The following is a 22991-nucleotide window of genomic DNA, read 5'->3' as shown; positions in this document are numbered from 1 at the left end:
AACAGCTTTGTCTCTTTCTAGAGCACCTGCTTTTAACACGTTATCTACGTGCTTCTCTAATTAGAACACACGAAATGCATAAAATTGTATAAAAGGTACAAAATGTAAACAAAGTTGTTTTGCAAAACATTTCATGTTAGAAGGAGTTTGTAGAAGAGATATTATGCGAAGACGACATTGATCCCTTGTTTGTTTTGTGCGTGTATGGAGTCGTTTTTTTTTTTTTTAAGTTAAGGTGCGAATTAAAAAAAGTAATCACAGTTCACATGCGAAACTGTGGAAACTGATATTGATAAATTAATTAAAATATCGGAACATGATATATATTTTCTTCTTGTGCTCTACATATGAACAGGTGCTTCACAGATGAGTGTAGATTTTAAGAAGAAACTGTTTTACGGCTAAAGTTTTCTAAGCTCGTCTTGTGTATAATTATTCATCAATTTCAGTCGCCTTTCCTTCTCTGCACCGATAATTTTTTGAATCGCTTAATATCGATAGATATTTGTGCAAGCAATGTAAAAACTTACGTCTTGGATTTGATCATCCTTTGGTGTTGTCCCTCGTCACATATCCATCAGCAGTAAACAGCAATATATAATACATGTACTAGAAAGCGCCTGTGAAATCGAAAAAAATTATTTACTTTATTTTTATGAAATGTTTTTCAAAATTCAATCCATTCTTATTGTAAACAAAAAAATAAAACACAAACAATAAATTGACTACTTAAAAGGGTTATCTAAATGGTTATCTAAACTACAGGGTTATCTAAACAGCTTAAATTTGAAAGATTTAAATTTAAGTCCAAATTGAATGTCATCAAAGATAACAGAGTAAATGGAAATCAAAAACAGATAGAAAGAATAGTGTGAGGAACTGTCCATCAGAGAGGATGAGGAAAATTGGTGGAGTCCTCTCACCAGGAAAACCTGATCAGAGGAACTACAACCTACTTCACTTAGACATGAGATTGAAAGAGCAGTTAAACATCTTAACAACAATAAGGTCCTGGGTGCAGATCGAATGCCAAAGGCGATGGAGAGATAAGGGTGTTTCATAGATTGATTACAAGAATGTTAAAAACAGGACCATGGCCTAGATGTTGGAAGAAATCTGTTTTCATACCAAAGAAGAATATGAAGGATTGCAATAACTATTGAACTATTAGTTTAATCTCTCATGCATGCAAGATTTTATTAAAGATCGTCTAAATAGGATTGAAGCCAAAGTTGATGGCAGGGACGACTAAGAAACAAACAGGTTTTAGGAAAGGCAGGAGTACCAGAATTTAGATCCTTTGCCTCAGACAGGTCATAGAAATGTATAAAGATTACCTGTGGTAATGTGTTTCATAGACTACTCTAGAGATTTTTACTATGTTCACATGTGAAACTGTGGGAAGTAATGAAAATAATGAGTTTTCCTCAACACACAATCAGGTTGAAAGCTAACTTGTACAGTGAGCAAGAAGTCACGGTAAGAAAATATGTTGGATTAACTGATTGGCTTCAGGTTGGAAAGGAAGTTAAGCAAAGAAACATATTTCTCCTTACCTGTTTAGTATTTATGCTGAGGATATTATGTCTATAGCATTGATGAGCTCAAGACAGGAATTAGTATAGTTATTATATGGATAAGCAATCTGAGGTATATGCTGATATTGCATAACTCTTTTGTATTGACAAGGAAGAACTAGGACAAATCCTTGACAAAGTTAATGAGACCAGTAAGAACAGATGACTTCAGCTCAATCTTAGCAAGAAAAAGATTATGGTTCTCAGAGGAAATATAGACAGAGAAGCTTCTGAGAAACAAGTATACCTTAATGGAGAAAGAATTGAGGAAGTCAGAAAGTTCGAGTACCTTGGATTCATAATTAATGCGAATGATTGTTGTTCAGAAGACGTCACAAGAATATCAGGAATGACTAAAATAACACTCAGGGACTTGTATAAAATCTTGAAGGCTGGATCTATCTCCACAAGAACAAAGTTCAGGAATTTAGATGCAGCTGTTTTTCCAACAGCGACTTATAGATGTGAGCCTTGGAACCTAAAGAAGTCGGATAGGAAAAGGATAGTTGCTTTTGAGATATTGTGTTACAGAAGGCTGTTGAGGATATTCTGAAAGCCGGATAAACGGATGGGTGCACGAAAGGATCAGTAGAACTTAAATGTTTCTTAAGGATATTGACAGAATGAAGTTAATACACTGTGAACACATTGAAAGGATGGAAGGAGGACTTCTCAGAACCGTAATAGAAGGGAAAGTTCCTGGAAAAAGAGGAAAAGGTAGACCATCATTGAGATCGATGGACGGAGTGTCTGGAATGACTGATCTTCACGAAGTTGAAAGTTGAAACTTCCAGAAAAGCTTACAATAGAGCCACCTGGAGAGGTTTGACACATCACCAACTATTTGAGTGAGTGACAATAAGGCATCTTATGATGTTCAATAAAGAGATGGATGAATGTGGTATAAAAAAGTGGGGACAAGCATTGTATTAAATTCCACTTGAGATACGGTTTTTTCTTTGGGATTTTTATTTACAATGGCATGATCTCAAAATCAAAATCCTATAGACTTTTTTTTAAATAATAAAACTTTTATATTTGTTGACAGAATAAATTTATTCTGACAAGTGAACCGTCAACGTTATTATGTAGAAACCTGCTATGTTATCAGGTGGAATTAAGTTAAACGGTGTAATATTTTCAGCCAGGACAGAGAGAGAGAGAGAGAGAGAGAGAGAGAGAGAGAGAGAGAGAGAGAGAGAGAGAGAGAGAGAGAGAGAGAGAGAGAGAGAGAGAGAGGACTACTAATGATATCAGCTGATCATAGTCCAATTACGGAGGAAGCAATAATGGTAATAATGTTCCCTGCAGTAGTGACTTTTGGTGAAATTGAGGCTAACAGGATGAAATATAAAGTGATTATACGGATCGCGCCATTTGCTTGGAGAGTTAATATAAATACGAGTAATCGTTTTGGGCACCTTAGATTATCCAAATATTGATTGGGTAGCAGAAGTAACTCACAAGAATGAAGAATTTATTGAACTGTTGTGAGATAACTTTCTATAGCAATTATGAAATAAAGAACTCAAAGTCAAAGATTGTTAGATCCGATCGTAGCGCCAGAAGAGACTCAGTTAAGAATGTGATTGTTTTGTTACCAGTTAGTGGAACTGATTGTGATGTACTGATTTGAACTTTATCTACTGTAAACCTATATAGTATCATACTCCTGCTCATTCAGTACCTGCAAAATGCTCGGTTTTAGCCTGAAACTAGAAATTACTGAGTTCGGTTGCTTCATTATACTTCATCACTGGCAGGGTGTCCATTGTGCTATCTATGTGTTTCTTTGCGGAGAACTTTCATTTGACCTGCTCTTTGCCATCTGATAAGTTATAGGATTCTTTTCGTTGGCCCATCTGTTAAGCTATGTCACTGTCTGTTGGCCACTCAGATCAACAATGCGCTTCCCCAACACTGATATCTATGCAATGTTTTCTGGTTGAAGCACGCTCGTAATCTTTAGGCACTGTTATGCGCGAATGTATTAGCTTGGTGGCAGTCTCCTTGATGCTTGCAGAAACACGTCTTGCGCTGCCATATACAGGGTGTTCGGGATAAATTTGACAGTTTCGTAAGGAAAAAGAAAATCTTCTTTGTATCTATTAAATTTAATGAATTGACAAAAAAAACATTACAGGCAGAGTTAATTACAATACTATCAACAAGATTTACTCAAAATAACCACCATTAGCATCGATCACAGCTTCAATTCTGCTTCGGAACCTCGAACAAGCTGATGCTACAGTCTCCCTGGGAAGGGCCGCAAAAACTGTTTTAATTTTATCCATTAACTGGGCTTTTGTATTACTGGAAGTGCGATTGGTGTCTTTTTCAACTGCGCCCCATACAAAATAATCCATGGGGTTAAGGTCTGGGGAGTTTGGAGGCCAAACATTTGGACTGGTGAAGTCGTAGAAATTTTCAGACAACCATTTTTGACTTTTCCCAGAGGTGTGGCAAGGGGCCGAATCCTGCTGCCATACATACGGCCTACCATTGGCTACCCTTGTTATCCAGGGCTTGACTACAGTTAGCAACTCCACAAACAAAGCCCGAATTCCAATGCCAGGGTTCTTCAACACCTGTTCCTGCAGATTTGCGAGGAATTCTGCTGTACGAACGCAATCAGATCGTCTGCTAGGGATCTTTCTTCTTGCTACATCCTCGTAGTCACCATTGCAAATCTCTAGTTCATGCCTGATTGTTTTTACTGTATTCAGGGAGCATTGGGCAACAGTCGTAATATCCTTATTTTGATGGCGGGCACGAATCATCATGATACAAGTTATTCTCTTCCATGATTCAGGTGGGTTCCAGCTATCCATCCTTTCTGACATCTTGTATATGAATGAAGAAGGGTCCAAACTTTTAAATGAAGAGAAGTGTGTGTTAATACATGTAACTTACGGAAAAATATAATTAATTATAAATATGTCAAATTTATCCCGAACACCCTGTAGAACATCAAGAATTACTGTATTTGTTGGAGCGTTTTTCTCCATTATTGTGTTGAATTGCAAACCGGTGGGTTCATGTTGAGAAATACCGATAAGTTCGCTACTGAAATGTACGTGTTAATCGTAATATTGTATTCACATTTAGGCTTTGATTTTCTGAATCTCTAAATGATAAAATATAATTAGATTAGAGGAAAAAAAAACACCATAACAGTTGTTCTCTTTAAACTCTTAATATGATCAAACTTATTTTAATTTCCTCAATGGGATAAAAAAATCCCCTTAATGACAAATTACGACATTTCGTATCTCTAACTATCATTGCTACGTGACACGATTTAACAAAAAAGTTCCCCAGACAAATGTTTTCATAATCAAAGGCCAGGTGGAATCTAGTAGTAACACACACACACACACACACACACACACACACACACACACACACACACACACACACACACACACACACACACACGTATTAGACTCCAGGTGAAATATATGCAGATAGCAAAGTACAGCTTTACTCTACCAAACCATATTTAATACATAAAATGTGTTGTTTCAGAGGAAGCTTGTGTTAGTTATCTTTATCCGCCGAGTGTATACAGCTTGCAGTCAGCTAGCAGCTATAAAGATAAGAATGAACTAATTTGCTTAGGATCTATTTTTACTATTGTTTTAAGCATAACTAATTCGAATACCATCTTTTCACATATCATTAGATGTTCGTATTTTGATGTTATTCGTCAATTCATATTCTCAAAGTGTAGATTCATTCACTAGGCATGACCATAATTAATACTTTGATCTGTAAATTATGATGATAGTGCCGTTATAATAACATAACTCTCTTCGCGAATGCATACATTTAAAGGAAGAATGAGTGAGAGATTCAATTACCATGCTAAGCATAAAAAATCAGGCATTTCTATTTTATAATTTAAGACATCCTTTTTGCATTTTTCTCTGAAAATTGGAGCCTCACAAATCCTTACTCTGAATTTCTTTTATATTTAGCAGTTGAGTAATAGAAATGCAAACTGAAATGATAAACCTATCAACACATTAAAGGTCATCGACAGTCAAGAACTGGTAGTTCCGATTTTGGAAGATGATTACCTGATATAAAAATCCTTTGTCTACTATTTAGTGAAGTGCCCATAAATTTTTATTTATTCTTATTAATAATCGCTGTTATTTTCACGTAATATACAGCTTAATAAACTGTTATAGTTTCATTTGATTATTTTTATAGTTGTAATAAAAATTTATTAACATTAAATGAAACAGAAACAATATCGTAAACAGTTATATTCTTTTACCGAATAATGAATTTTCAAAATTAGCAAAATAAGCTCCCTATTGTTTTAAAATTTTAAAACCATCCAGGGCCTATTATATCACCAGAATGAAAACAAAATAGTGAAATAAAAATTTTTCGTTTTCATTTGAAGTATAATAATTTCGGACTGTCTGTATTATAAAAGCGAAGATATTCCACTGATTTTATCGTTATAAAATGTCTTACTTTACATGGTTATATTCCTCATAAGAGTCCTCCCTCGTATTGCAGAGATGGAGATAGGGAGAGAGAGAGAGAGAGAGAGAGAGAGAGAGAGAGAGAGAGAGAGAGAGAATGCAATTTCACTAATCTGTTCAACTGCAGTATACGGAACAAGAGGATTTTGTTAATCAAAATTTACTACCACAGCCAAAATATTGATAATTAATAAAAAAAAAAGAAAAAGAAAATGACAGAAAAAATAATAATGTTTAATATTCTTTGTTAAAGAATATCGTATATTTTATTAATACTTATGGTACACACACACACACACACTCATGCATGTAAGAACAATTTTATTCATTCTATACGCTTACTGGAATCCTGTTCTGCATGTATTTCGTAATTTTATTAATCTTCCTAAATATCACTGAAATTTTTAGTCCAATTAAGCTTCCAAAAATTTCAGCTTGATAGGACTCTAAAATTCTCAGTGATATTTAGAGAGATTGATGAAATTACGAAACACATGCAGAATAGGATTCCAGTAAGGGTATAGAATGAATTAAATTGTTCTGACATGTATGAGTGCGTGTGCACCAATAATTATTAATAAAATATACAATTATCTTCAACAAAGAATATCAAGCATGATTATTCTTTGTATGAATTTTTTTTAATAATTAGTAATTACATAATTACTTCATACATGTTTCGCAAATACAAAATTTGCGTGTTAGTCCAGCATATCTGAAATTAATCGAGTCTCTTATTGAACCGACATGAAATTATTTGTATTGCATACAGGACAGACTTTTATGAGTTTTGCTCCTGAAGTCACACAAACGCTGTAAGAGAAGTTGTTACACATTTAAAATGAAAATATATAGTTTGGGGAAACGAAGTCTTAAAAATCTGCATTCGTTACAAATGGTTTTTTTAGAAAAAATAAATTTTACTGGTAATTTTCACACGTTCGTTTTCATTTCCTCGGAATCCTTTCTGAAAAGTTAGTATTCACACCAGATATTTGAATACCATTGAAATTCCAAAATATATATGATGTTCAATGAAACTAAAAAATTCATAATACGAGCGTCTTGTGAATTACTATTGAATTGAATTGAATATAATTTGTAATAAAATGTGAATGCGTGACATGAAAATGATGTATATCCGAAGAGTGGTATTACATTAAAATGAAAGACAAAAAAAAAAAAACGTCGTCATTATTGTTATTGATATAGTTTGCATTGATAATTAACACAGTTTTCACTGAATAATGAATACGAATTTGATGAATTAAATCTCACGTATTCCTTTCAGAAAAAAAAAAAAATAGATACCTGAATAATGTACATTGAATGAACTCCGAGTTCTAATGCGCGAAGAATAAGCGCATCAGAACTTCGCACGGCTATTTCCGTTACAGTCTTGCTGCAAGAAAAGCCGATAAGCACCAGATTCTTCCTCGCCCCATCCTCCTGTCTTTTCCAACCGTAATAATCAAGGCAAAAGATTATTCTCTGTGCATTGTCGTTAGTTCTCGTGCTGATAATTAGGTTTGTCGCAGATCAAACGAGTGTGGAAAAGTTTGTGCAACGAACTCCGACCGCTAATGGAGAAATGCCTTATCTTATTTCATCCTTTATGCTAGTACATGCTTAAAGGAAGCGAGTCTTCTTGAATCTGCTCTGGGCTATAAGAGTTGTTCTATTAATCAAACAATATTTTCTAAATTACAAATGACTCTTAAAAATTCCAGTAAGATTTAAGAAGATTAGTGAAATTGCGTTATGTAAGTGGAACAGAATTCAATTAAGAGTATATCTTGAATCATATTATTGTTACATGCGTGTGTGTGCGTGTACAGTAATTATCAGTCTTCATGATTATGCTGTTCACAATAAGTATAAATAACCTACATTAATGTGTAATTTACAGTCTTTAGCATATTTTATAGAAAGTAGGATGAAATACAGTTACACGCGTTTTCACTATTTTGATAATTTTGTAAGACGTTTAGGATCATAGTTGCACTATCACGTACCTCTCTGGAGATAAGAATGTCTCCTATTTTCCTCTTTTTGTATGAAAATAATTTTAGGGAAATGATGGGAAAATGGCACGTATAGAACTCATTGCTTTATATCATATGACATTTTGAAAGGAAAACCTTTAAAACTTTCCAAATTATCTAATTATTAGCTCACCCAAAGTATCAAATGCACAAAGGTTTACAACCTTTCTTTCGAGGGTGAAATTTATATAAAAATACTAATTTTCATTAAATTCCATCCATCCACCCAGTGTGGAAATATGAATATCATTTCGTCAAAAAGAAGGAGATTTTGAAACCAAAATTGACATGCCCGAATATACATCATTGCATATAGTGTCCGCGCGGTTAGCCTAGTGGGTGGTTTTGCACTTCGCAACCATATGCCTGAGGAAGGAGTGTCCTAGGTTCGATTACCGTCGTCGACGGGAATCGAACCTAGGACACTCCCGTGGAAATTCCCGTGGAGCTTAAGGATCTTCCTCAGCCATAGCCAAGTTAGCCGCTCTTCAGCGCGGACAGCAGGGTTTTTTCCTCCAGTTTATCTGGGGTTTCTCATCCCGCAAGCAGGCAAACCGGCCCCGTGAATACACACGGATTACAGTCAGGAATACTGACCCAGCCATAGGTCTGATTCGTCAGCTATGCCGGTTCCGGAGCCCGGATAAAATTTGGGGGGACTGAGATGGTGCCGTACCTTCATATTACCTCCCCGAAAAGGGGACTCAAGGCCGTATATCATCATACGATTATTATTTTTATTATTATTGCATATAGTATAAATTCCAAATGTTATTAAATTCCTTCTATTATATACAGAATTACTACAATTTTATAATATCAACATAGAAACCTTCGTACTCATGTCAACCGCCCAGTGAATCAAAAATAAAAATGTCTAAGATTTTGTTAGGCATTTTAAACGGATTTAAAATTTTCTAGATTTTAAATATATTAAAATTTCAAAATTTTAATATATTTGCGTCCAGTGAGATACTTGAAATAGCTTGCATATAGACATATGGTTAAATGAATCTCTTTAATATAATACCATATTATGCATTTTGTGAAATTTACCTAAAAATTGATTTTTATGATGGGACAAGAAAGCACAGTAAGCTCATATGGAAAATGAAGCCACTGCATACTTCTGAAATTATGGGCCAGATTCCCTCTATTTTATAACTTCGTTAGAAAATATTTTTGGCATTAATAAAAAAAATCATAAATTAAGTGGTTTCGCTTAAAAGAAGAGAGTGCGAGGAATCGTTTAGGGAGAGGGTGTTAGATAGGATTTCGGATGGACTGGAAAGTGTACAAGATTGGTGGAAACATAATTCAAAAATAATTCTGAGCTGTGCAATCGAGGTGCTTGGTGAGACACCTGTAAAGATTAGAGAGCAGAACGAGGGTTGGTGGTGGAATAATAATGTACAAGTGGCAGTGACAGCTAAGAGGAAGACAAAGCAGAAGTGGGATGAGTCAAGAGCAGAAGAGGACAGAGAGGTGTACAGAAAGAGAAATCAAGAAGCCAAGAGAGTTGTGACACAGGCGAAGGTCATGGCATATCAATTAGAAACAAAGGAAGGACAGAGAAAAATCTACCAACTAGCAAAATGTAGAAATAAAGCAGCAAAGGACATCTTACATGTGAGGCAGATCAAAGACGCTGAAGGAAGAGTATTATGGAGGGATGTGGACATAAGAAACAGATGGAGAATATACTTTGAGGGACTTTTGAATGAGGAAAATGCAAGGACTCACAGAGAAGATGGGCAACCTTCTGAGGGGATGGTGCAGAACATCAGTAGAGTAGAAATTACGGAGGCCATGAAGAGGATGAGGAATGGAAAATCGGTGGGCCCCGAAAGGATTCCAGTGAAGGCATGGAAGGCACTGGGAGAAGAGGGAATTGATCTGCTGTGGGACCTGTTCATGAAAGTTTGCCAACAGGAAAATATATCCGAGGAATGGAGGGAGAGTACTCTTGTCCCCATCTACAAGGGTAAAGGGGATGAACAAGACTGTAGAAAGTACAGAGGAATAAAGTTGATGTCCCACACAATGAAAATCCTAGAAAGGGTTATTGATGGAAGATTGAGGAAGAAGGTGGAGACTGCAAAGGAACAATTTGGCTTCATGCCTGGTAGTTCAACAACATATGTTATATTTGGGTTACGGCAGATGATGGAAAAGTTTCGAGAGAAACAACGGGAGCTACATCTGGCATTTATTGATCTGGGGAAAGCATACGATAGAGTGCCAAGGCAAGAAGTCTGGAGGTGTCTGAGAGAGAAGAAGGTTCCGAACAAATATGTCAGGTTGGTGCGGGAGATGTACAGAAATGTGAATACAAGTGTTCGGACCTGTCTGGGACAGATATAAAGTTTTCAAGTAACAGTTGGCTTGCATAAAGGGTTAGCATTAAGTCTGTTTCTGTTTAATTTTGTGATGGAGGTGGTGAGAGAAGATCACCTTGGACAATGTTGTATGCAAATGACATCTTGCTGTGTGCCGATTCAAGAGAAGAAGCGCAAACTAAACTGGAAAAATGGAGTAAAGTACTGGAAGAGAGGTATGAGACTGAGCAGAAGTAAGACAGAGTATATGTGTTGCACAGTGGGCGGCAACCAGGAGACAGATCTGGAGCTGGAAGGAAATGTCATCAGGAAGGTGAGGGACTTTAGATACTTAGGTTCAATAGTGGAAGAAGATGGAGGAGCTGAGAAGGAAGTGGGATGCAGGATACAAGCGGGTTGGAGGAACTGGAGGGAGATGGATGGAGTGTTATGCGATAAAAGGGTGCCGATCAATCTGAAAGGCAAAATCTATAGGACAGTAGTGAGGCCAGCTATGACGTATGCTACAGAAACTGTGGCCCTGAGGAAAAATACATCAGCAGGATGGAAGTAGCAGAGATGAGAATGCTTAGGTGGATGTGCGGTGTGACCAGAGAGGATCGTCTGAGAAATGACTATGTGAGGGGAATAGTGAAAGTTACGAACTTAGAACCAAAGATACAGGACGAAAGGTTGAGATGGTTTGGTCATGCGATGAGGAGGGAGTACGAATATGTGGGAAGAAGGGTTATGCAGATGGATGTGCAAGGAAGGAAGAAGCGTGGGCGGCCAAAGAAGAGATGGAGGGAGCTGGTAGAAGAGGACTTGAGGATGAAGAACTTAGATGTGGTGACAGCCCAAGACAGGAGGATGTGGAGGAGACTCATCATCAATAGTGACCGCACTTAAGTGGGAGAAGCTGTAGAAGAAGAAGAAGAAGTTTGAAAATATTTTTGGCATTAAAAAAGATCATATGAGGCATATTATCTGTTGCATACTGAAGTACATAAGTCGATTTATAGATGGTGCTATACTTCAATTATATTACACATCTCATTATCATCGTACCTATAAATAACGAATAATCAAGTTCAATTAACTTTAAAGTATTTCCTAAAAGAGATATTTAAGGGATTCAGACCTAGCGAATAAAAGGAAAAAGTTGACATCATGTACAGAAGCTAGTTTCACAATATGGCACACCATTGATCGAAACGCTATTTCCGTAGGGCTATAGAAGCAAGCCTAAATATTTCTACAAGCTAAAATAACATCGTAAACATTCAGGAAATTACATATTCAGCTGAAATGTTAATTGACGTTCAGTATAAATGTAAACGACGTTTTCTTTTAGATCTCTTAAAGATATAGGAGCAATAAAAGTCTAGGAAAAATGCACATTGAAATCGATAAAACCCTACGCTGTTAAATTGACTTTTAGTGAAATGTGGTAGTGCTACTCTCTTAGTTTCAAGCTTGGATTAAGATATAATTTCAGTCATCAAATCTTATCTAAATGAGAGCGTAGTAGATCTAACTGTGCGTTGATAGGATTAATATCTGACCTAAAACAGGCATTTTTGGAATCCCTTTTAGTTATAGAAAATGAGTAATTGTAAATTTAATCCTTGGGTACATCTTCCAAGTGATGTCAAGGTTCAGTGTGACGTCGAATATTTGGAATTTTCCGGAGAAGTATAAACACCATTTATTCTTCCTGAGCATGTGGATATTTCATCATGAATACTAACATTACCATCAAGGGCAATAAAGTTGTCTAGAATGTCCCCAATCGCAAACATAAACAACGCGACACTCCCGCTATCCGGGTTCGTATACAGAGCAACCGTGCTTCTTGGTAATGACTTAGTTTTCGTTTTTATTTTCGGATACTGTAGCTAATGGTTTAAAATAGTATGCACTGAGATGGTGCCAGGTTTCTTTCACACTCGATGCGCTCGACAAGGTTGTTAAAATGGTTCGTCATCGTTTAGGTGTTCACACTTGTAGCCGAGTGGGGCAGCAGATTTCGAGCGACATCTAGCTATGGTAGCTCTTGTAGTGCACATTGTAAAGGGTCCGGTTAGTAAATATTGGTATGTACGAAAGGCTTAGCTAATAGTCACCATTTTGGTAAAAGTAATAGTACCACACAGTTATAATTTTAATGAATATATCACAAGTTTGGCTTTAAATACATACACTATTAAAACCAACTTTCAGATCTGTGTCATCACTTGATGCGTCCACACGGAGTGCAGTCCTGTTCAAAATACTGAAATCGAAAACTAATTTATTATTATTATTATTATTAAATTAAAGGGTCATAACACTCATAGCAGGTAATGACTTGTAGTTATTCATGAGCTAGAAAATGTACAGTTTAGGGGGTCCACATCACAAGGGAGACTTCTGTCTCAGTATCGATAACCTAAATTTTACTCAGTAGAGCGAGTCTTTTAAAAGGTATAGTCCACAACTTCAATCCTGTCCTGACAAAACTTGCTCCCTTCTCCGTTCCTTCTCTGATAGGAGGTTCTGGAAAACAAGATATTTCAAGTAAAAAAAAAAGAAGAAAAAATCCTCAAGTTCAATGTTGCCTATGGTTTAATAGTTTCACTTAATCCCTTTTAATTTGTTTAAATTTTACAGGAAACTAAGCTCAGGAAAAGATTTTGTCTCTTAATTGTGCGCGTTCTTGATGGAGTAAAATGCTGAGTTTTCTGAGGAAAGTCCAGATTTTATTTCTTCTTCGTATGAGACCCACGCACATTCATTTGAAAAGGCTTTTTGAGTTCCTTGCGTTCTATATTCAAACGCAGTTTATTTTTCCATTTGAAAGTCAAGTGTCGCGTTATTCTCGGAACTGCACCTGCAGTGGCGCTGTTATAAAGGACTTATTTCGTTTGAGAAGCCAGTTTCTCCTTAGAAATGTGCTTGTCATACGCCTTCCCACGTGAAGCGCTCGATTCTTTTTTACTTGAGAATATATTTAGAACATTCTAATTCTGTATTTTTGAAATTTTAATTTAAAATTACAAAAACAATGCAAATCCTACTTGCGAAAGATTGATAAGCGTGATGTATATTAGTACCGCGGATGAGATTTGATAAGTAAATTCAGAAACCGTGCTTCACCGATCAAACATAAAACTTTTGCAAGCCACTTCATGTCACTCAGAGTGGTGGTGGTGGTGGTTGTTCAACGCAGTCAATGAAATTCACCTACCACTATACGGCAACATCGATGTCCGCAGTGGGATTCGAATGGAAATTCCAAGGTTGGATAACAGAAACTCTATTCATTCTACCAACCAGGATCGCATATGTAATAAAATGCGTACATGTAATATGTATGTTTTAATTACACTTAATTATCTCTAAAGAATCTCTAAAATCATTTCCTCAATTCTATAACAAATTATGTGTATATTTTTGGTCTCTTCCTCATAAACTGATTTTGAATTGGACTGTTCAGTTAATTCATGGTACCTTCGATTTTTAGCTAATTTAATGATGAATCCTTCTATGCGTACACTGTTTATCGATTAAGATATCTTCAGAATTTCAAACTGCGTACTTCAACTCGTTTTCACTAGAATCTATGAATCTTGTAAAGTTTAGAAATTTTACACGATGGATTATCAGTCCTTACTTATTCGATAATCACTTAAATATCTGCAACTTAACCTTTAATCAAATTAAATGTAACATACTAGGTGCGTCAACAAAATCCTACCGAAAAATCATAATTTAGCTAATTTTTCAGTGCCTTTAATATTCTTATATTTGCCGTATTGGCCAAATCCTATTCGGAAGGATATTTTATTTTCATAACTGTTTTCACTAAATAATTAATTAAAGTTGCCTTTTTTACATTCAGGAATAAACGTGTTTCCATTAAAAAGTAACAAATAAATTAATAAAAAAAGCGTAAACTGCAATTCGATCGCTTCCCATCGCACTTTTATTATTTTTTTCCCGGAAAATCTGAAAATTTAGCTTGGACAATTCTTCAGGCCTCTATATAACTTACCGCGTAATTACTGACCATCTAAACACCATGTATTTGGAGCTTGAGAATTTTATATTCACTATCATTAATCATTATAAAAATATCCGTATGTAAAAAATTGCCATGAACAAAATGAAACTGGATCGTTGTTATTGTTTCCTATTTCGTAATGAAATACTCTTTCGAGGTTGTCTTATTCAGGGAAGACTGCATTTCTTAAGAGTGTCGAAGCCGGTTAGGTTGCACCATTACCTGAGAATTCAAAACAGATGGAAGTAGTGACTTGAGAGTTGGATTCAAGTGATTTCGGCTAAGCCAGTCTTGTCAGCTGGTCCGAAGTAAATTCAAGGTATGCGATTTTGTTTCAATCAACACTAGGCGTTCAACCGCTGATGATATTTTTAATTACCTTTGCTGTTATCCGACGCCGAGTTCCCTGATAATGGTATAGTTATGCATTTCACGGTATATTGAAGCGCGATTCCATAATACACCGTAACGAAAGCACAACCTACCACTAATTTTAAACGAGATGATTCTGTCATAGAAATAAATTATGCACGTTCTGCAGTCTTAATAATGTAACTGAAACATACAGTTTCTTTATTTATTTAATACTTTCAATCGAATGTATGCTTAGTTTGTAAAGTTTGTCATTTTTAAAGAATATAAATGAATGCATGCCTTTCCATGGAGGCATATTTATATTTGTTCTAAGAAATTTAACGTCTTTGACGACATCTGCTATGGCATAGCAGATAAGAAGACTTATCTTTTAAGACTTATGGCATAGCATAACTGATCTCCTATAACTCATATAACTTATCTTCAATGGCATAGCAGATAAGTTATAGGAGCCTCTGTAGTCCAGTCAGTATAGACGAAGCCCTTTGGTCGGAAAGATTTCTTCGTTCGATTCCTGTCTATGACGTGAGGAACTTTTATCTGGTCTCTTTCGACTAAAGGTGAGTTAGCCTGTCTCATACAGAGGTAGGGTTTTTTCACCCAGAAACTCGGGTTTTTCGTCCCGCAGAACAAGCAAACCGGCCCCGTGAACACACATGGATTACAGTCATGAATACGTCCCAGCCATATTCCGGTCCCGAGCCCGGATAAAAATCGGGGGATTGGGGAAAGTAATGGTGAACTACCCTCTAAAAATCTCAGCAGGAATACTTTGTGGCCAATGACTACAAAGTCACCTACGCTCGGAAACGACTGAAAGGGAAAGTCAGATCAGATAAGTTATAGTGTGGATGTTTTCATCATTGGCCCGCTTATACTACTTAAAGATAGCACACTCCAATGGATCCATATATATATATATATATATGGAGAAAGTTTTTAACTTAGGTATATTATGTATTCAAGATACTAAGTAATTTTAAATAAAACTTGGCTTTTAATCCTAGTTCCCAAGTAAGCAAACAGACAAATATGTCAAGTTTGAGCCTGCATGTAGTGCAAGTCTAGGCAACTCATGGTAAATCCACTCTAGGCAACTCGTGGTAAAGGTGGATTAAGATCTGATCACTTTCCTTAGTATTTTTTCCTTAATGTAAAGCACATCCCCTTGCAGTGATGTATGATGCTATGCATTAAAGGCAATAGTCATTACCCAGAGACCGGTTTCGACCTTTGTATAGGTGAAGTGGGCTCTAAAAATAAGACGATCCCGAAAGATCGCTCAACTCAGCGTTGTTCCACTTAGTGACAGGCTCACCCCATCACCGAGAAGAACTTCTTAGCATTGGCTCTACCCAGTGGCAGACTCATCCCCACAGAGCCGCACCGGTTTCGACTTTTTTAGGTCTCGCCAGACCTGAAATACGAAGGTTGAAGTGATGCAGAGCTCATATGAATTTTACCTAAACAAGTTGCTACAAGGTGCTTTGATCTTATTAAATAAAATCTCAAGATGAGAGATAGTTAACTAGAAAGTTTTTAACTTGGGTATATTATGTATTCAAGATACCAAGTAATTTTATATAAACTTGGTTTTTAATCCTATTTCCCAAATAAGCAAACAGACAAGGTCGAAACCGGACTGAGTAGTGACCATTACCTTTAATGCATAGCATCATACATCTCCGCAAGGGGATGTGCTTTACATTAAGGGAAAAATACTAAGGAAAGTGATCGGAGCTTAATACACCTTTACCACGAGTTGCATAGAGTGGCACTACTGTGAGATGCTTAGACTTGCACTACATGCAGGTGCAAACTTGACATACTTGTCTGTTTGCTTACTTGGGAAATAGGATTTAAAACCAAGTTTTATTTAAAATTACTTAGTGGTGCACTTAATAGCAACAATGCTCTTCCATTGAAGACAACTTGTGCTCGCATTCCTTGTGGGATGTGAAAAAAACTTTCCAAAAACCTTTCAACTGAAGTTGAATTAGTCGATCTAATGTGACTTTTCTTCTTGAAAATCGGGTTTTCACTCAATAAAACATGCAGATTGGACAGAAAAGAAACGCAATTTAGGGATATAATGCTGACTCATAATAATACTCATAGCCTTACTTGATTCGACATAATAATCACACGTAATAGAACAGACACAATTGTGCTTATTTGGGTTTATTAGAAACCCAGTATATTTACGGGACTCATGGAGCTCATTAGTGTCCGATTGGAAATCTGAAGCATCATCAGTGTTGTACTGTAAGAAGAAGAAGAAGGTAACAGTATCTGAGAAGATTGTTTTATGGCGGAAGCAACATAGGCAACGAGGCCAGTGTATTTATGTCTGTTAATCGCGTGTTCTTCTGGCCAGTTTGTCTGTTTTCGGAATAAAACCCTGCCACACACACACATAGTGTGTGCGTGCGCGCGCGTGCGTGCGCTAATTGTGCTATTTTATGCTATTTGTGCAAATAGCATAAGAAACAAACAGAAGTTATAAGAGAAAACGTTGCTGTGCAACAAAGAAGGTGAACCAGTAAGTGAAAAGGATAGTTTAATTACGTTAATAACACTAAAGAATAGAACTGAAAATAACTGAAGACATTCACCCTCCTTCCCCAGCTCAGTAAAGAAACTGATTTCAAAAAATATGGAACACAGAGAAGTCTGAAACTGATAATGAACATGTAACTAATAAACAGTAAGTTTGGCACGAAAAATGTTTACTTGTGTGATACTTTTCTGAACGAGGTTGTTGATTTCATTGTAGTTTTCTGTGAGATGTTCCCATTCAGAGCTTTAAGGAGAAATATTTTATTTACAGTGCTGCAAATACTTTTATTGCCAAAAAGATCAGTTCTCAAACGTTTCAACATTAAATAGCGTATTCACTTTCATCGCTTTCGTGACAATTTTTGCTCGGAAAGGTAACTTTGCCGTGACTTCTACGCAGAAAAACTTGAGCAGACTGAAGATGTTTTAAATTTCATTTTTAGGTAATCCTGAAAACCTGAAAGTGGTTTGCTTTTCACTGCATCATGGGGTTCCTTTTCAGCATTAGACAAAACTTATTCGCATGAGTGTATGACATATTTACTATCTTTATTTCTGAAAACTAAAAGCACAAAATTTACAATACGGAGTGAGATTTTTTTCCCTCAACGGATAATAAATAACAACAAATTATATTCTTCTTTAGTAAAAAGCAAATCTTGCAACTTCCTAAACGCGCAGCCCTTACCTTGGTAAATACAAACGTCAGAACTTCTGTAAACCTGTTTTATTAGCATTTCATTACCATTTCAACGAAGTGTTTTTTTTTTCTTCTCCTTCTTTCCAATGGAGCAGCTGCTAACATATTCTCTTCGCCGTCTGACCTGTACTTTGCGCTTTTATCCAACACACGGAAGGCATGAAACACACGCTCGTAGCTGAAGGTGTTTGAAATCATCCCTCTACTTCTGGCACTTCGCCAGTTGTAAGAGCTTGTTTGTTACGACACAAATACAACACATTCGTAACACGATCGCAAGGCCAGCACGGTTTTTTTGCACGATGCTAATAATTCGTCGACGAACTCACTACAATCACATTTACACCATTTCTTACAAAGAAAATATCTAGACACAAGGAAAACCGAAAGCAAATATAATTTAATGATGCTAATGTTTGTTCGAATAAATGATCACAAGAAACACACAGGAAAGTCTGGAAACAGAATATGAACGAGTGAATTGTTTACTCTAAAGAAGGTGGAAATATGGCCCACCTTATTTTGCAGCGTAACTTACAAGACCTGAAAGTTGTTATGCAGAATATTCGTTTAATCACTGTTTATTTTATTCTTTTCAGCTCATCCGTTGCTAACTTTGATGTACTTTAAAATATTGCTTGAATTGCATGGAAATTCGTAATTGAAAGAAGAGAAAGTGATCGTTAGAGACTTCCTTCAAAATATTCACAGGCGCATTCGCCTAGAATAATATACACAGGATTATAGGTGACCACCTATCGTTTCTTTTCCTTTTTTTCTTTACTTTGTTTTTACATTCACTAGAAATTGTAGTTAGTAAAATAAACGTTTTTATATTATATTACATTAAAATGTAAATGCAATTAAATTTTAAAAATATTAACTGTCCGTTTGAATATTTGTGTACTTTTACACTATTTTATTTTTATTCGTAATAATTTCATTATTTTCAGTTTTATTTAAATAATACAAAATGTGGGCCTTCAATAATACAGCATGGCGCAAAAAATAGTACTGAATAACTAAAAAGATTTATATTATGGGGTAAACTGGTTTATTAGCGAAGAAATATATGTTTACTCCTGATGATATCCACAACTTTTGGTGGAATCTTAGCATTAACGAAGGGAGATTACGTGCTCGAAATGGGCACCTTGTCTTTCAAGACACAAGCCCATATCGCATTAAGGGTTCTCTGTCATCTTGGAGAACAAGGGTTGGGACATTTGCTGGATATATTGTGTAATTTGTATAAAACTTTGATGAACTTAGAGATAACCCTTAGTTCATCAAGGTTTGAAGGCGGGTCATGGTGGAATACCCATTCCTTCAACATATCCTCTCATAGTGTGTGTACTGTCGAAGTTCAGTACTTATTATTATTTTTTTTTGAGCCCCACCGTGTTAGTGCTCCGGTCTTTCACGGTATTATGCATTGCTAGATTTACCTCAGGAACATAACTATACTTCGGTTCTGTCTCACTTTATTTACTTTCTGCTGTTCATTGTGAAATATAGATCGACAGTTTTCAATTTCTTTTATTAAATACAGATTTTATTAAACACAAATCCACCCAGCTATTGATTCACTATAAATGTTGCTCTCACATTTGGAGTGGGGCTATTAAAAGCTCCCTCAAAATGCTTGACTCAATACAGAGAAGAACAGTTATACTTATTAATGACCCATCACTTAGCAAACTCTCTTCCCACTTTCTCACACACGTTTAGTTTCAGCAATATATGTATTCTATCAATATTCCCATGATAAATGTTCATCTGAAATAGCATCAATAATTCCCCCACCTAGTATTAAGCCCGTGGGAACACGTATAGCTGCTGCTCAACATCCCATCACAATGCACATTGAAACCTACAGAACAAGTTTCTCTTCCTCCTCCTTCATCCCTGCTGCTGCTGCTGTATTGTGGAACAATCTTCTTCCTGATGTGTTTCCCAAGGAATACAATGTACAGTCTTTTAAATCAAATAAACAAGTTCCTCCTTTCCCAACCCACTATCCATGTACGCTACTAAAGTACTGTAGATTGCTCAAGCAACCTCTCATCATGAGCTCGTGAAGGATACGGGAATTCTGTGAATCTCGAAATAAGCCTCCCGGGGAAGTGTTCTGATAAATAGGCTCTAGAATCACGTGATGTGTGACAGGTTGCTCCTTCCTGTTGGAATACCTGTGTATGAAAAAGTTTTTTGCAAACATGTCGTAGGCTTGGATCATTTGCCCTACCATGAACGAAAATAATGCTCAACAATAAATGTCTTTTCTTCCCATGTCAATACCATTGCTATAGCTAAATGTAATATCGTAGACAACACGTGCTCTTCTATTAATGTGCATGCAGTCGAAAGGTATATCTAATAGCGCGTGTACTGGTGAAGTTGAGTCGCACCGTATCAGTGCTCACATACGGTGCGGCGCATGCACCGGTCTTTCACGGTATTATGTATTGCTTGATTTACCTCAGGAACATAACTGTATTTCGTCCTGTCTCACTTTATTTACTTACTGGTTTTCAATGAAAACATAGATCGACACTTTTCAATTCTTTTATTAAATACAGTTAAAATGGGGTTTGCCTTTGATTCACTTTAATTCATTACCTTTGTTTTATGATATTTATAAAGAAAAAAAATTAAATTTCGCTACATCTTCCTGCTTAAAATCACGTCTATGCTTATTAAGGGCTGAAGTAGCTCAAAATTTCCAACTTTGGGTTTTACAGCTGTGTTTCTGGATTACGTAAAATTAAAATTGAAATAGAATGATTTCCTTTCATCCTAACGGATGGTAGGGGGCGGCTATGCTTCCATACTAGGGAAATGACTATGAGGAAGGTGGTTTCTCGTTGCCTTCCATAGGACATAGTACGTTGCCGTACTATGTCCTATGGCTGTATCCTGTGTGTTCACGGGTTAGTTTGCCTGTTTGCGGGATGAAAAACCCCAGAATAAACTTGGTGAAAAACCCTGCTGCCCACGCCCAAGACCGGCTAACTTGGCTATGGCAGATCCTTAAGCTCCTCACGTCTCCGACGAGAATCGAACCTAGGACACTCCTTCCCCAGGCACATGGTTACAAAGAGCACAGCCACTAGGCTAACCGCGCATACATAATTAAAATTAAAAAATAAAAACAAAATATCAAAACATTTTGTCGCCCACGATTCTAATGTGCTATATGATTATATTAAAAATCACTATTTTCTATCCGCAAGATTTCTGTGATCAGTGCATTCTTAAGTGTATTCTTATGCTTAAGGCCATAGTAATTATATATATATATATATATATATATATATATATATATATATATATATATATATATATATATATATATATATATATATATATATATATAAGAATTAACAATGAACGGTATTTAAATTAAACTTTATATGTAAATTCCACCCACGAAGTGTTCGAAGTCTATGATATATTAGCACGATAAGTTTACCATGCTGGTTTTGAAGGGGTAAATAACAGGAAATTCTGCTCTTGATACAAGCGATTATTGTTATTATTTGTTTTCATTTTCAGAACTGTATGAAAAATACATCTCTGAAAATACAGTTCTCTTAGGCGTGTATCCAAGCCTAAGAGAAATTTGGAGGATCATAGTAGCCAGCTCATCAGAAAATCATCTATGAGAATATCTGAAAAGAAGCATATAATAGCAACAGAACATCTACAAGAGAGAGAGAGAGGGAGGTCAGTAATTAATCCGATTGGCATGTTCTAGTCCTTGATGATATCACGCATTTTACGTAGGGTGGGTTTAGTTTTTTATCCCAAGTGTTAAAAGAAGTATTCCAAGGTTGGTCTGATTTGGAAATGATATGAGTATAAGTCAAAAGTAGTACACGTGACAAATGCTGCTTAAACTGAAAATAATGCCTATTTTTCCTGAAGCATAGCAGGCTATTTCAGTCCAAGAAGAAAGAGCTGAGTAAGCCCAGCAATATGGTTTGATTCAATGGAAAGCGGACTTGCCTCTTCATTGCAATGTAAAACATCGATCTCTATAATTTTACTTCATCAAAATAAATAAAAATCCCTTATTTTTCACGAGGAAAGATTTTCGGCATTCACGTCCGAATTTACGCGTTCGCATGCGAACGATGGAATGGCTTTTCATATCGATTCTAGTGAACTGGCCTGTTACCACTAGAACTGATTTCAGCACTCTGTTGTAAGATTACAAAATTTTCAGTTAATTAGAAATTTTCAGTTAAACTTCAGAAAATTATCCATTTTTATGTCAATGGATTTCGATATCTAATATCATTACGGGCATTATATAAAACACATTTTTTTTAGCGAGGACATTTCCTCGCTTTTTAGCGCGGAAATGTCCTCGCTAAAAAAAATGCGGTCTTTTTTTCGGAAATTTTATAGTTATATAAGCTTTGTTTATTAATTTGATTTGAACCGAGGAAAGGTGATTGGATATGTAAATATTTCATACATTTTGGTTACTTCAGCCATATGTGGATAGGCCAAGGATTCAGAGTTCCAGAAATTTTGTGTTTTCATAACTGGTAATGAAAACCATCTGCCATTCTCTCTTTCAAAAGTATCAACTCTCTAATCTTTTATCGTTGAGCATGTTTAACCTGCTCAATGATATTTACGCTCAACAATTATTTGACAACATTTATTTTAAAAGAATGTTCACATGCATATGTTTTTGCTTTACCAAACTCTTTGTCACCCATACTTCACGAGACTTTAAAATGCAATTTATGAAAGCCAAAGGGTCCAATGTTGAGAAATTTATTTATTAGTTTGGGAATGGGCCGGTTAAATCTATACACTCTTTTTTGAAATTCAGCAATTCAGTAGAAAATTT

The 22991-nt window shown here is 36.0% G+C and overlaps 1 protein-coding gene across 2 annotated transcripts in view; it reads right to left on the bottom strand.

The window, feature by feature from the left end:
* Nucleotides 1-22991, bottom strand: part of LOC150094598 (thyrotropin-releasing hormone receptor-like) — a 208342-nt gene that overhangs the window by 57433 nt on the left and 127918 nt on the right. Inside the window, exon 3 of one of the 2 annotated variants that reach the window (XM_090410978.1) lies at nucleotides 531-620. The exons of the other annotated variant lie outside the window; for it this stretch is intronic. The gene's annotated coding sequence lies outside the window, so the exon portion shown is untranslated. The remainder of the gene's footprint in view (nucleotides 1-530; nucleotides 621-22991) is intronic. 2 annotated transcript variants of the gene reach the window in all.

The sequence above is a fragment of the Typopeltis vanoorti genome, chromosome 21 (assembly GCF_054136105.1).
Source record: "Typopeltis vanoorti isolate ZY-2024b chromosome 21, IOZ_Tvanoo_1.0, whole genome shotgun sequence".
Classification (NCBI taxonomy): Eukaryota; Metazoa; Arthropoda; class Arachnida; order Uropygi; family Thelyphonidae; genus Typopeltis; species Typopeltis vanoorti.
The sequence above is the reverse complement of the archived record's forward strand: the minus strand, read 5'-3'. Positions and strand labels throughout refer to the sequence as shown.